The sequence below is a fragment of the Rattus norvegicus genome, chromosome 1 (assembly GCF_021556685.1).
Source record: "Rattus norvegicus strain SHRSP/BbbUtx chromosome 1, alternate assembly SHRSP_T2T, whole genome shotgun sequence".
NCBI classification, from domain to species: Eukaryota; Metazoa; Chordata; class Mammalia; order Rodentia; family Muridae; genus Rattus; species Rattus norvegicus.
This window is the reverse complement of record NC_141534.1, coordinates 99,758,202-99,772,401: the sequence shown is the minus strand read 5'-3', so window position 1 is coordinate 99,772,401 and position 14,200 is coordinate 99,758,202.

The following is a 14,200-nucleotide window of genomic DNA, read 5'->3' as shown; positions in this document are numbered from 1 at the left end:
CCACGTCCAAAATAAAAATAAATTACTTTGTTTCTGGGGCCAGCCTAGTCTGCGTAGTGACTATTACAGGCCAGCCAAGGCTACATAGTGAAGGGGGTGGGCCTTTTTAAAGCAAAGCAGAACTGGTGAAACGGCGCTTCCTACAACAGTGAAAGACGCTAGGACATCCATCCAAAACCAGAGATTGCAGATGAGATTTCAAGTCCTTTGTTTTCCAGTGAGCGGCCATTTTTTTCCCCTTCCACACTTAGCAATGTCCTAAATCTACCACCTGAGGATTAGGAGGTCAGTGGTTTGGAATTTCCTAGAACCACATACTGAACGAATGATCACATGACCACGGCACCATGTGATCGTCCTCTTTTGTCTGTTTGGGCATCAGATGGTCTTAGAACACATCCCAGAGCCAGGCATGTTCTGGAATCCTGGTGATCCCCTGTTGAGGAGCTTGGAATGAGTTAATAAGGCACCTCAGCGAGTGGGACAGTGTTCTGATCCTTTCTGTGGGAGCAGACACTACGGGCAGGGGAAGAGAGCTAGTCCTAAGAGGGGGTTCAGAGAGGGCCACTCTGAAGAGACGAGGGTAAAAACCTGAGCTGCTAGGAGAGATGATGCACACCGGTAAGCCCAGCATTCCAAAGACTGAGGCAGGGGGCTGTGAGTTTTACACCAGTCTGAGCCATTTTACTAAAAAAAAAAAAAAAATTAAAAAGTGATATCAGCTGGCAAGATGATTCAACACAAACCTGATATCCTGAGTTAGACCCTTAGAAACCATGGTGAAAAGAGAAATTACTACAAACGTTGTTGTCTGACTTCCCCACACACAATCACACATACACCACCACCACCACCACCACCACCAGGACCACCACCACCACCACCATCATCATCATCATTTAAGCACTCTTTTCAAAATATTTTTACTAGTTCTTTGAGAATTTCCTTGAGAATACAATAGATTTTGATCTATTAACCCCCCCTTGCTCCTAGGTCCATCTCGACCTCCCAACCCCAACTTCCTGTCCTTTTTCATTGTATTTTTTATTTAATTAAAGGGATTTCATGTATGTCTTCAGGGCATAGATTGCACTGGTGGGTTTGAGGGTTTATTTCTCCAAGAAGTCAAGGTGAGTACTCCATGCTTACACAAGAAAGAAAACTCTGCTGTGCCTACCAACCCAGGCTAAAGGGACTCGGTCCCCGCCTCTCCTGGCTTCCTATTGTCCTGGCTCTGTACACCATGTCCCCTCTTTCTGAAGAAGTCCTGTCACCTTCCTGAGGCATCTGCCCCTTCCTAGAACCACTGAGGTCCTGGGGGCTAAGAAAATTGTGCCAGAACCTGAGTACAGAGCTGGAGTGGCTCCTATGCCTTGTGGGGACTCTGGTAGTGAGGGCCACCATCTCCAGGCAAATAAGTCAAAAGAAACTGTGATTCCTGTCATCCACACCCAAACCAAAGGTCAGCTTCTCTGAGTGAGCTCCAGAAACTGTCATAAAACCATCATCCTGACGCCAGTCTGTGTAACAGACAAAGACAAAGACTCCAGGACAACTGGGTACAGGTGTGGAGGCCCCAGCATGGTCTTTCCGTTCATTAAAGAAAGCCCATCCATCCCAAGGTTTATGATAAATGAATGGCATCCCCATCAAGCTAAAAGCCTTCTCCTCAGCAAAGGCAATAGTGACCAGAGTGAACAAGGGGAAGCCCATAGGGGACAGAGTGGGGGTGGCTGTCCTCACAGATCCCGTGTGGGAAGGATATGCAGACTACATAAAGAACTCGAGAATTAAACACCAAAATTTCAAGTCACCAACTTAATGAATGAGGGGCTGGAGAGATAACTTAGACGTTAAGAGCACTGGCTGCTCCTCCAGAGGACCTGACTTCGTTCCCGACATCCATATAGTGGCTCATGTTGTCTGTAACTCTAGTTCCAGAACTAACGCCCTCCCTGGCCTACTGGGACGCTGCACACATGTGGTGCCCTTACATTCCCTGGGCTCACAATAGTAGACATAAAATAAATTTAAGAAAACAATCTCAAACCAATGATGGGCCAACGAACAGAACACAGCGCTCAAAAGAGGCGTAAGAATCCACGAACAGTGTGCAGCCTCCTTCACCATTCAGGGAAATGCACACCGACGTCTGTACCTCTCACCTTAGTCAGAATGGCTGTCATCAAAAAAAAAAACAAAAAACAAAAAAAAACAAAAAAAAAAACCTCTCCCCCTCCCCCCCAACACCTGTAGTAGTCCGGAGAGCTGACCCCAAGGTCATGAGAGCAAGAGAGCTGGCCCTGCACCCAGCACAATAAAGCTTGCCCTGATGATGAAGGCATGGGTGAGCTGGCCCCAAGGATGTGAGTGGGAGAGCTGGCCCAGCCCCTTGCAGGCTGGGCAGCACAGTGGAGCTGGCTTTGGTGACATGGGTATGAGTGAGCAGGTCCTGAGGCCATGAAGCAGGAGACGGGCTCTGCCCCTGGCTGGCTATGGCATTGGATGAGCTACCCAGGGGAGTGCTGGAGAGTACATCCCAGTTGTATGGGTACAGGGTGAACTAACCGCCAGGCTTCCCAGCTCAGATACCACCCAGGCCCCAACCCAGGGCCACTCCAAAACCTACCTCATCTGTGATCTGCTGGTACAAGAAAGGGCCGGTCCTGCAGATCCAAAGCTGTAGAATCTCCGTGATACAGGATAAGCAGGAGAAACGCTAGTAAGAATCCAGTATTGACAGTGTAGCCGAAGCCAGAGACCTCTAACCAGACCAGTGACTCAAGGCAACGAGCATTTGCAAGTGAAGACATGTGGACAGAGGGGTACACTGTGGGACACCCTGGGACACACCGCAGCTTCCATGATGAGATGTTTTCTATGCTTTGTTTTGTTGGTTTGTTTTTATTTTTTATTTATTTTGTGGGGGAGATTACAAGGACAAAGGGCGGACACAAAGGGACAGGGAAATGGATGGGACTGGGGGGCATGAGGTGAAATTCTCAAAGAGTCAATAAAAAGTTAAGAAAAAAAGAAACTAACAACATTTAAAAGAAGGGAGGGAGGGAGGGAGGGAGGGAGGAAGGAAGGAAGGAAGGAAGGAAGGAAGGAAGGAAGGAAGGAAGGAAGGAAGTCCGTCCAATGGCAAAAATGCCAGTGAGAATGTGGAGAAAGAGGAGACATTGTTCACTGCTGGTGGAAACTGAAATCAACACATTCTCTAAGGAAATTAGAATGAAAGTTTTTTGAAAGCCACTGAGAGGGTAAAGAGTGTGGTTGAATCCAGTTATAGTACTCCTGGCTACAAACCTGAAGGAGTCAACGCTAATATACATCCGTGTCCACTGTGACACCATCCACATCAGCCACTATGGGATCAGATGACTCATCTTTTGAATGTGGTATATTATTCAGCCCTGAAAAATGAAGTCGTGTCTTTTGCGGGAAAATGAAGGAAACCAGAGATGGTCATATCAGGGAAAAGTAAGCCAGGCTCAAAAAATATGTTGCATGTCTTATGAGCAGAATCTATACTTGTTAAAGACATAAAAGTAGAAGGGGATGGTTAGTTATAGGCTCTCAGACCTCCTGCCTCTGGGACACATTTTGCTGCCTCGCAGCATCTGACCAAACACTGAATAGCAGTGGATATAGAGGCTCAGGGCAGTTCAAGGCACTCAGAAGTGGTGGTTGAGTGCTCAGCCCTAAACAGAACATTTATCACACACACACACACACAGAGTCACATACACACAGTCACATACACACATTCACACATACACTCACACACACACACACACACACAGAGTCACACAATCACACAGTCACATACACACATTCACACATACACTCAGACACACACACACAATCACACAGTCACATACACACATTCACACATACACTCAGACACACACACACAACTCAGGTAACATTGAGGCAGAGAACAGAACTTGAGGCTCAGAAGACCAGGAGAAGGACTTGGAAATGCTGACTTTGGGACGTAGCACAACCTTCATGACCTTACCGCACCTGTGGATGTCAGTACCGTGTAGTCTGGCCCTGTGGGCAGCTCTTCACAGATCAGGGAGGGGTCCCAGAGCTGATTCTCAGCCATGCCCTGCCCACAGGATTAGCAGGACTATGGTTGAAAGGGAGCTGAGCCACCCTGAGTCCCTTCTTTCCCACTAGCTCTACACCCTAGAAACTGTCCAGACCATCCACTCCATCTCTAGGATAACCCCTTACCATACGTAAAGGAAGAAACACAGAGGGGTTGGGGATTTAGCTCAGTGGTAGAGCATTTGCCTAGCAAGCGTAAGGCCCTGGATTCGGTCCCCAGCTCCGAAAAAAAGAAAAAAGAAAAGAAGAAGAAAAAAAGGAAGAAACACAGAGGAGGGACCAGTTCCCACACAAGCCCTGCTTGTATTGAAGATAGAGACCCACATGGTCAAAGCTGCTTCTTGCATTCATTCCATGGGCATCATGGGAGAGGGGACTAACCCTCCCCTGCTGAGGGGTGCCTGTCCATCATCTTCATCACCTTCAGATTCCCCAAAGATGGAGAGACATTTTAATCTAGTAATGCTGTCCCTTAAACTAGTCATTTAAGGGGCCCAAGGAGATGGACAGGTGTTTTCTGGAAAACCACTCCTGTCCTCCTCAGGGCCAAGATTGCCAATGAAGGAGGAAAGGATAGCCTCTTTGCAGGGAGTCTAAGTAGCTGGGAGTAGAAAGAACTCCTTCAGAGGCCCGGTGAGCTGTGGGCACCTACACTGGTGTTCACTGGGGCAAGCAAACAATGTATCCTTAGGGATAGGACTTTGACATTCCAACGTGTAGAGTGAATTCTTCACCAAACACCACTTGAAGTTCAAAGATGGCTCTAGAGGTGAGTTCATTCAAGGGCCCACAGCCTGGAGTTGAAAAGCCAAGGGTTGGGCTTGCCCCACTTTGGGGAGAGGGAATGCCATAGAGAGCTCAGATTATGGGATTGGCTCCAAGTCCCTCCCACAGGGATGAACCAGTGGGGAAATTTTGCTAAGGCCTGGGGTGGAGGTGAGGGTTGGGGTGGGGGAGAGAAGCAGCTGAGCGGTGATTAGCTACCCTAAAAGTCAAGGAACTACCCCAGCTCTGTTCACACCTCTGCAAGGACAAAATGAACGTACTCTTCAAAGTCCAAGATGAGTAAAATCAAAACTTTAAATGAAGGCAAGATCCCCCTCTCACAGCACAGAGTCCACCATCCCCACTACACTCCCTACTCTCATCAATGTGTATCTTATCGGGGTGATGCTGGATTAATCTGTGACTCCGTGAGGGTAGAGTTCAGAGGCCTGGGTGAGCCTGCCCTCTACCCTAGAACTTGGCATGAAGGAAGATGCCCTAGGCACACAGAATGAACACCACTGAGAGAAAACCATTGAACCCCAGGAGGTCCTCAGCTTCCTCCTGAGGGGAAAGACCAAGCCTGGGCTTTGGGGATCCTTTGCTTCCATTAGTAATAAGGGGATGCAAAACAGGCAGTGAGCCTGTGATTTTTTTTCTGGGAAACCTCAACTTCTGTCCCCGTTGTCCCAAGGGCCACCACCCCTCAGCCATGATGAGTGTGTCCTCCCGTCATTGGGAAGCAGATTGGATCCATCCCAAAACTGTGGCTCTCTGTCCAGTCCTCACAGAGAACATTGCTATTTTGAGGGAGTTTAATTTGAGTCCAGTCAGAATCACAGTGGACGGGTTTGCCTCAAACAGGCTAAGATGCAGGCAGCTGCTCAATTAAAAAAAAAATTTTTTTTAAAAATCCCCAAATAGCCCTTGTTCTATTTTTTTTTTTTTGAATTTTTATAAGTTCTTTGAAAGGAAAAAGAGAAAAAGAAAGATGAAAAAACGCCGGGTTTCTCTCTCCTCCACATGACTTCCCCAGTGGTAAGAAAGATCCAGAGTACAGGAGAACCGGAACCAGAAGAGGAAAGAAACCCAGCTGGGCTTCTGCAGGGCCCTGCCCCACCCACTGCAAGCAACTGTGGTTCCCTCTGGTTCTGTTTTGCGGAGAAAAGAGGAGGCATTAGCGTCCAAAGCATTTGCTCCCTGGAATCCCGGGAAGGTAGCACACTGAGATGTCCAGATACTGTGCCATTACCTACAGGCTCAGCACTGCTGGGTCTTGGGGACCCACTGGGCCAACCGCTGGGGTACTGAGGATGGGATGAGAACAAAGAACCGACACCCTGGTTTGATCCTTTGTTTAAAACCTACCAGCCCCCACCACGCGGTCGGTCTCTCCCTTTTTCCAAGGGACATCTATTTGCCTGCGCGGTACCCTTACAAATACCCACATCTCCTCACCACACAGTTCCAACCAGGTCTCCAAATTGCCACTGCTGGGATGTTAAGCACTGGAAAATTCTGGGTGACCTCTTATTAACATTTTTCTAAACCAATATGTGTTAGTAGGATGTGTTTTGTTGCCGGACTGGGTGGGTTATTTATTTATTTATTTATTTATTTATTTATTTATTTATTTACTCTGCTACAAGTACCCCGAGGAATTATGAAAAATACTTGGTTCCTGTAGTTTATCCCATATGCTCTTAATAGGCTCACAAATATAATACCATTATAAAAAAGAAAAACTGCCAAGTCCGCTAAAAAAAATTGTCATAACACTAAATTATTATATAAATATAAAGGGAGTGTGTCTGTAAAATATTCAGTCAATGAGCATCCCCAGGTGATGGTTTTTGCCGCGTTGTTTTTATTCCTGGGAGATCCATAACGCATTTGGGCTTGCCACGTGTCACCACATGAGTCAGGCAGTTAACGCATGTGCCTTTCAGAAGGGTGTCTTCCCCATAGAACGAGCCATAAAAAAAAAAATGGAGAGATCCAGTTGCTTTGTGTGATGGGCATAATTTAATGTCCTGCTCATAACACTGCATCTTAAGGAAAAATACACAGTGTCCTGCGTAGTTATTTACAATATATTGCTAAGTCTATGCAAATGGCTTTCCCGAGCCCAGGATTATATAAGAAAGGTCAACAATGTTTGAAATATTTTGAAGCATATTCCCAGTATGCTCAGGGTACATTGCTAATGTCCGATATATGCACATATATCTTAATATATTTCCAGATGTTTCTGTTCGTCGTTCTTCCCATAGCTTCCCACGGAATGCCGTTAGAGGGGCGTTCAGCTTTCTGAAGAGAGCCAAATGTTGCTATCCATCTTGGAAAAATTTATTAAGGTGGCTAATTATGCGGTCCTTAATATTGGATTAGTAAGGAGGTTCCTTGATCCTGCTGCAGGGGGGTGGGGGGGGGAGCCATTTCCTTGGTACCGAAATGAGACACTCGACAAATGAGAAGCCAAAGGCTCACCTATGAGATCTTAGATTTTGGTCACAGATTTCCAAATTAGACAGTGTGTGTGTGTGTGTGTGTGTGTGTGTGTGTGTGTGTGTGTGTACCCACAAGTGCTTGTTATCAGGCATGCAACAGAACCAGGAGCAAACACACACACAATCCTTCCAAGTATTAAAATTTCACTGTTTTTTAAGGTTTTGTTTATTATTCTCTTTAACTCTGTGCATGCATGTGTGTAGGGTAGGAGGTATGCATGAGCTCGGGTGCCCATGGAAAGCCCTGGAGCAGGGGTCAGAGGCAGTTGTGAGCTTCCTAACATGGCTGCTGACTCAGACTCCAGTCCTCTGGAAGCCCATCAGCACAGACCTTTGATCCCCGAGCCACCTCTCCAGCCCTCCTTCTTATTTTTTATGGGAATTATTTGAGGAAAATCTGACTGTTGCATGAGGGTGGGAAAGGCTTACAAAGACCTCCTAGACCCAAGCCCAGACCAGAGAGGATATGGAGGACAGATCTGCTTGTCTCAAGGTGTCTGGACTGAGCTGCCCTCCATCCTGCTGCCCATACCATCGCCCGGTTGCGTGCAGTAAAACCACCAGGAAAGAGGCCAGTAGAAAAGATTCTCACCCCTGGAGTATGGGCCAGACTACACTGGTCATCTGCCTTCTCGTTGCTGACACCCTGTGTAGCAGTCACAAACTCTGGGCCACCACGTCAGCTTCAGGTTGTCCTGGTCTCAAAGGTCTTCAATACTCCAAGGCAAGCCAGGCACGGTGGCACACTTCTGTAATCCCAGAATGTGGGGTGGAGGCTAAGGAGGGAGGATCATGACTCCCAGAGCAGTCTGGGCTGCAGAGCACGTCCATAGCTGGCCTGGGCTATATGGTTTGTCAAGGCAAGGCTGGGCTACCCAGCAACATCAGAGTCAACTTGGGCTTCCTTAGCAAGTTCCAGGCAACCATAGGCTCCACAGTGAGTCTCAGGCTGAAAAAAAAAAATCAAAAATACGAGAACGGCAGCTTAAGGACACTGCACAGTTAAGGATGCTTGCTGCCAAGCCTGGCAGCCCAAGTTCCATCCCATGACCTCTGCTGTGGAAGGTGAGAATTGACTCCACAAGTTGTCCCCTAACCTCAACACATGTTATGGCATATGCGCATGCATGCATGCACACACACATACACACACACACACACATACACACACACACACACACACACACACACACACACCTTTTTTCTAAAGCTCTTAGCTAGACTGATTCCTTGAGCACCAGAGAGGGCTCAGGGAGTCCAGGAGCTCACTGAACTCCATCCCTGAGACCCACATGCTGGAAGGAGAGAACTGGCTTCTGCAAGCTGTCCTCAGACCTCCACACACTCTCTGCACCACATGCAAGCCCTCACGCTTGCATACACAAATATAAATAAATACATGTAATTTTTAAATCTTTAAAATACAAAATAAACTTCCAAGGTAAATCCTTCTTGTGAGTCCATTTTTTTTTTCAGACATTGACCAAACCCCCTTAACTACTTTGGGCAGTAGGAGGTCCAGTCAGATGTGGTGATGAATCAGGAGCCCGTCATCAATACGCAAGTCAAAGGCTGCTTGGCAAGTCCTTTGCAAGGGACAGGACCAGTGGGCCCAGACTTCCTCTAAATAATGTCTTGCAGCCTTGTTCCCACAAAAAAAGAGTGGTGTGGAACCTTCCAGAACAGCATTCCTGGGATAGCTAATCTTGGCTATCACCTTGACATACCTGGGGAGAAAGAGCCTCAACTGAAGAATCACCTGGATCAGACTAGTCTGTGGCAAGTCTGTGAGGCATTTTCTTAATTAATGTTCGATGTGGGAGGGGCCAGCCTACTATGGGCAGTGCCATCCCTGGGCAGCCCAGCCATGAGGAGGAAGCCAATTCAGTTCCCACCTCCAGGTTCCTGCCCCAACCTCCTGATGGACTGTAAGCTGTAAGCCGAAATAAACCTTTCCCTCCCCAAATTGCTTTTGGTCATGTTGTTTATCACAGCAACAAAAAGCAAATGGATACCCACCCCCAAGCCCCCTGCCCCAGAAGTAGAATACAGATCTCCCCATAAGAGGCCAGCTTACTTCTTACTCCAGAAGAAGGTTCCATGGTCACACATTGCTCCCCACATGCCTTCCCTGCCTTCTCTAGCTTGGGCTTCCCTGAGGCCCCAAATGGTGATCCTTCTTGTGGGGGAAGATGGGGAGATATAAAAATATACTCTGAAAACAGCCCCTGTTTCTTCCCAGACCTCAAAATGCTTTGTGGAACCTTCCAGAAGGTTTGGAGAGAGGGATTTCAAGGGAGCCCAGAGAGCTATGAGCATCTCTATTCTCCCACTGGAAACTCAACGGTATATAAAAGAGAGCAAATGTTAAATCATTTAAAGAGAGCTATTTTTCATAGTTCTCAGTACATAAATGTGTTTCGGTACATGTTATTGTAAAATAGTGTTCCTACTTACATTCTTATACATCTGTTGTTGTGTTTACTCATCTCTAGTTCTGACTTTTAGAAATAGCAATAAATCTATTTTTTAATCCGCTCTCCTGATGACTGATTATTCATCGCTAAAAGCGATGGAAGGGAGTCCATGTGAGGAGAGATCCACCCTCCCCAGCAAACTCCAATTTCACAAGATAAACAGGGTCCAGGGAGATTCCTCTCCTGTCCTGGGTAGTTTATGCAAACTAAATAAGGAGTTGGTGGCAGCTCAAATAAATATAAATTACCCTCCAGTGGAGACCTCAACCACTTGTTACAGTCTATTTCAACAAGAAAGAGTCAATGGTGACATGTACGCAAACAACACAATTCATTTTCACACTGCAACCCTAATACAAAGACCACAATGGCCTCACAGAGACTCAGTCATCACAGGGCAAAGCCGAGTGGGTGGGAAGCTGGGAAGGCGGGAAGAGGAAGGCATAGGCTCACCATTTCTAAACCCTGGGGAAGAGGGGAGGAGCCACCAATCTAAGCACCTAGAGGCGCACGTAGGCGCAGGTAGATGAGGTTTCTGCCGCTGTACCAAACCACCCCACGGCCACAGCAAATGTTCGTTTCTTACTCTCAAGAAGCCTGCCGGATCTATGAAGCTCACAAGGGTAGGTTTCCATCCTATACCTCTGTGCCCTGCGCCCTGGGTGAGGCGACAGCCTGAGAAGAAGGGGGAGAGAGCCGGCCGCGTTCCGCCACCCACTGGCTCTTCTGTGCTTGTGCCTTCGAGCAGCCCCTTGACCAGAAATGGCCACCATCGCCATCCAACCTGCATGGGAGCTGGGAAATTGAGGGGAACAGAAAGACTTCCTTTGTGAACAATTCTACCTCCGACACGAGTGACAGTTCGTTTTTCAGTCCTAATCACGTGGCCTGACTGGAAAGGAAGGCTGTCTCCGTAGCCTATGCACACTAGGCAAGCATGGCGTCACTGATCCACCTACACCCAGACCTTGGTGGTGGTGGTGGCGGCGGCGGCAGCGGCGGCGGCGGCGGTTGTTGTTGTTGTTGTCATCGGTGTTGTTGTTGCTTCCTTAAGACAAGTCTTACTATGTAGCCTAAGCCTCAACCTCTTGGTCCTTCTCCACCACTTGAGCACAGGTGTGAGCCACCGTGCTTCTGTGAGGGAGGTGAGAGGGAGGTGACCAATCCAGTCTAGCCGATGAAAGTAAAGATGAAGACTACAGGTTTATACGTACACGTGATTAGTGCACACCGGCGGGTTGGTCGAAATGACAGTATCCGACCAACCTTTCAGCAAGCTGTGATGGGATGGGCATGGGACAAAGATCAGGGCTGTGCCATACAGAGCAATCATCAGCTGTAACACCCATCCGTCCCCATCTGGTATCTAACTGGTTGCCTTAAAAGCACTTCCGCTTTTAGTGCCTTTCAGGATCACGTTTGTTTTAATACATCTGCCGTTTATAGGTGCTTCCTCGTTTTGTAGGCAGTTGCTGCTGGGTAGCATTTTTAAAAAGTAAATTCCCTCCATGCTTATCACCCTGTACAAAGCTTAAGTCCAAGTGGATCAAGGACCTCCACATCAAACCAGACACACTCAAACTAATAGAAGAAAAACTAGGGAAGCATCTGGAACACATGGGCACTGGAAAAAATTTCCTGAACAAAACACCAATGGCTTACGCTCTAAGATCAAGAATCGACAAATGGGATCTCATAAAACTGCAAAGCTTCTGTAAGGCAAAGGACACTGTGGTTAGGACAAAATGGCAACCAACAGATTGGGAAAAGATCTTTACCAATCCTACAACAGATAGAGGCCTTATATCCAAAATATACAAAGAACTCAAGAAGTTAGACCACAGGGAAACAAATAACCCTATTAAAAATGGGGTTCAGAGCTAAACAAAGAATTCACAGCTGAGGAATGCCGAATGGCTGAGAAACACCTAAAGAAATGTTCAACATCTTTAGTCATAAGGGAAATGCAAATCAAAACAACCCTGAGATTTCACCTCACACCAGTGAGAATGGCTAAGATCAAAAACTCAGGTGACAGCAGATGCTGGCGAGGATGTGGAGAAAGAGGAACACTCCTCCATTGTTGGTGGGATTGCAGACTGGTAAAACCATTCTGGAAATCAGTCTGGAGGTTCCTCAGAAAATTGGACATTGAACTGCCTGAGGATCCAGCTATACCTCTCTTGGGCATATACCCAAAAGATGCCTCAACATATAAAAGAGACACGTGCTCCACTATGTTCATCGCAACCTTATTTATAATAGCCAGAAACTGGAAAGAACCCAGATGCCCTTCAACAGAGGAATGGATACAGAAAATGTGGTACATCTACACAATGGAATATTACTCAGCTATCAAAAACAACGAGTTTATGAAATTCGTAGGCAAATGGTTGGAACTGGAAGACATCATCCTGAGTGAGCTAACCCAATCACAGAAAGACATACATGGTATGCACTCATTGATAAGTGGCTATTAGCCCAAATGCTTGAATTACCCTAGATCCCTAGAACAAACGAAACTCAAGACGGATGATCAAAATGTGAATGCTTCACTCCTTCTTTAAAAGGGGAACAAGAATACCCTTGGCAGGAAAGGGAGAGGCAAAGATTAAAACAGAGACTGAAGGAACACCCATTCAGAGCCTGCCCCACATGTGGCCCATACATATACAGCCACCCAATTAGACAAGCTGGATGAAGCAAAGAAGTGCAGACCGACAGGAGCCGGATGTAGATCGCTCCTGAGAGACACAGCCAGAATACAGCAAATACAGAGGCGAATGCCAGCAGCAAACCACTGAACTGAGAATAGGTCCCCCGTTGAAGGAATCAGAGAAAGAACTGGAAGAGCTTGAAGGGGCTCGAGACCCCATATGTACAACAATGTCAAGCAACCAGAGCTTCCAGGGACTAAGCCACTACCTAAAGACTATACATGGACTGACCCTGGACTCTGACCCCATAGGTAGCAATGAATATCCTAGTAAGAGCACCAGTGGAAGGGGAAGCCCTGGGTCCTGCTAAGACTGAACCCCCAGTGAACTAGACTATGGGGGGGAGGGCGGCAATGGGGGGAGGGTTGGGAGGGGAACACCCATAAGGAAGGGGAGGGGGGAGGGGGATGTTTGCCCGGATACCGGGAAAGGGAATAACACTCGAAATGTAGATAAGAAATACTCAAGTTAATAAAAAAAAAAAAAAGTAAATTCCCGGGGTTGGGGATTTAGCTCAGTGGTAGCCTAGCAAGCGCAAGGCCCTGGGTTCGGTCCCCAGCTCCGAAGGAAAAAAAAAAAGTAAATTCCCACTGTATCGTAGAATACCTAGCAGTGTATAGTGGAAATCCCTCTCAAGGAAAGAAAAAATGGGAGGGGAGGGGAGGGGGGAGGAGGAAGGGGGAGGGGGGAGGGGAGGGGAAGGGAGGAGACCCACTACAATGAATCTACAAGACAGCCTCCTTTTGGTTCCAATGGAATTGTTTTTGCTTTGTTTTCAGTTTTTGAATTAATTAATTAATTAATTTCAATTTTGATTAATGGCAAGCTGATCTTTCCAAGTGCTCCTTAAAAATGTAGTATCTCGGGAATCACCTTAACAGTGGACCAGTTGGACATTGGACTGTGACAAAGGACAGTCAGAGCCTTCCTTCCTGGATCCACCTGGTGTCGGCATGGAGTGACAGAAGCTGGGGTTTGAGTTTGAGTTCTCACCTCAACTTCGCCATTAGTATTCTTGGCCTTGACCAAATAGCATGCAGCTTTGGGCGGACAAGAGGGGCCCTATAGGAAGGACTGCGTAAGATGCTGTGCCTGGGTGTCTGGAAGAGTGGCTCAGTGGTTAGGAGCAGATGTGTCTGGTGGCTGAGGTCCTGTTATTCCTGGGACACTTACTTCATCCTCAACCACGGCGCCCCACACCCAGGAAGGCTCTTTTCTTTCACCCTGCTATTATTGGCTGTTTCAATAGAATTACAAAACACAGAGATAAAATAATAAGAAATGCCCATTTTTCACTGAAAAGCCAGCTAGCAGGGCCTATACGTTGCGAGCATTTTTAATATTGTACTTTTGTGCTTTCCTAAACTAATTTAGCCTGCTAATTTTCTATAATTACCTGAGCTCTCTTAACTTCGCCCGGTCAGATGAGTTCTGCGACGCTTATATAACCAGCATTAAAAAGATGCATTTAGTCACTCCGGTTGTTCGAGTAACAAAGCCTGTGCAATCCGGGGGTTATTGTATTCTCCCAAAAGTACTTAAATAATAGCCTAAAATCTGAAGAATTACTTTAATACTTCAATAAAAATAACCCAATTCAAAACATTTTCAA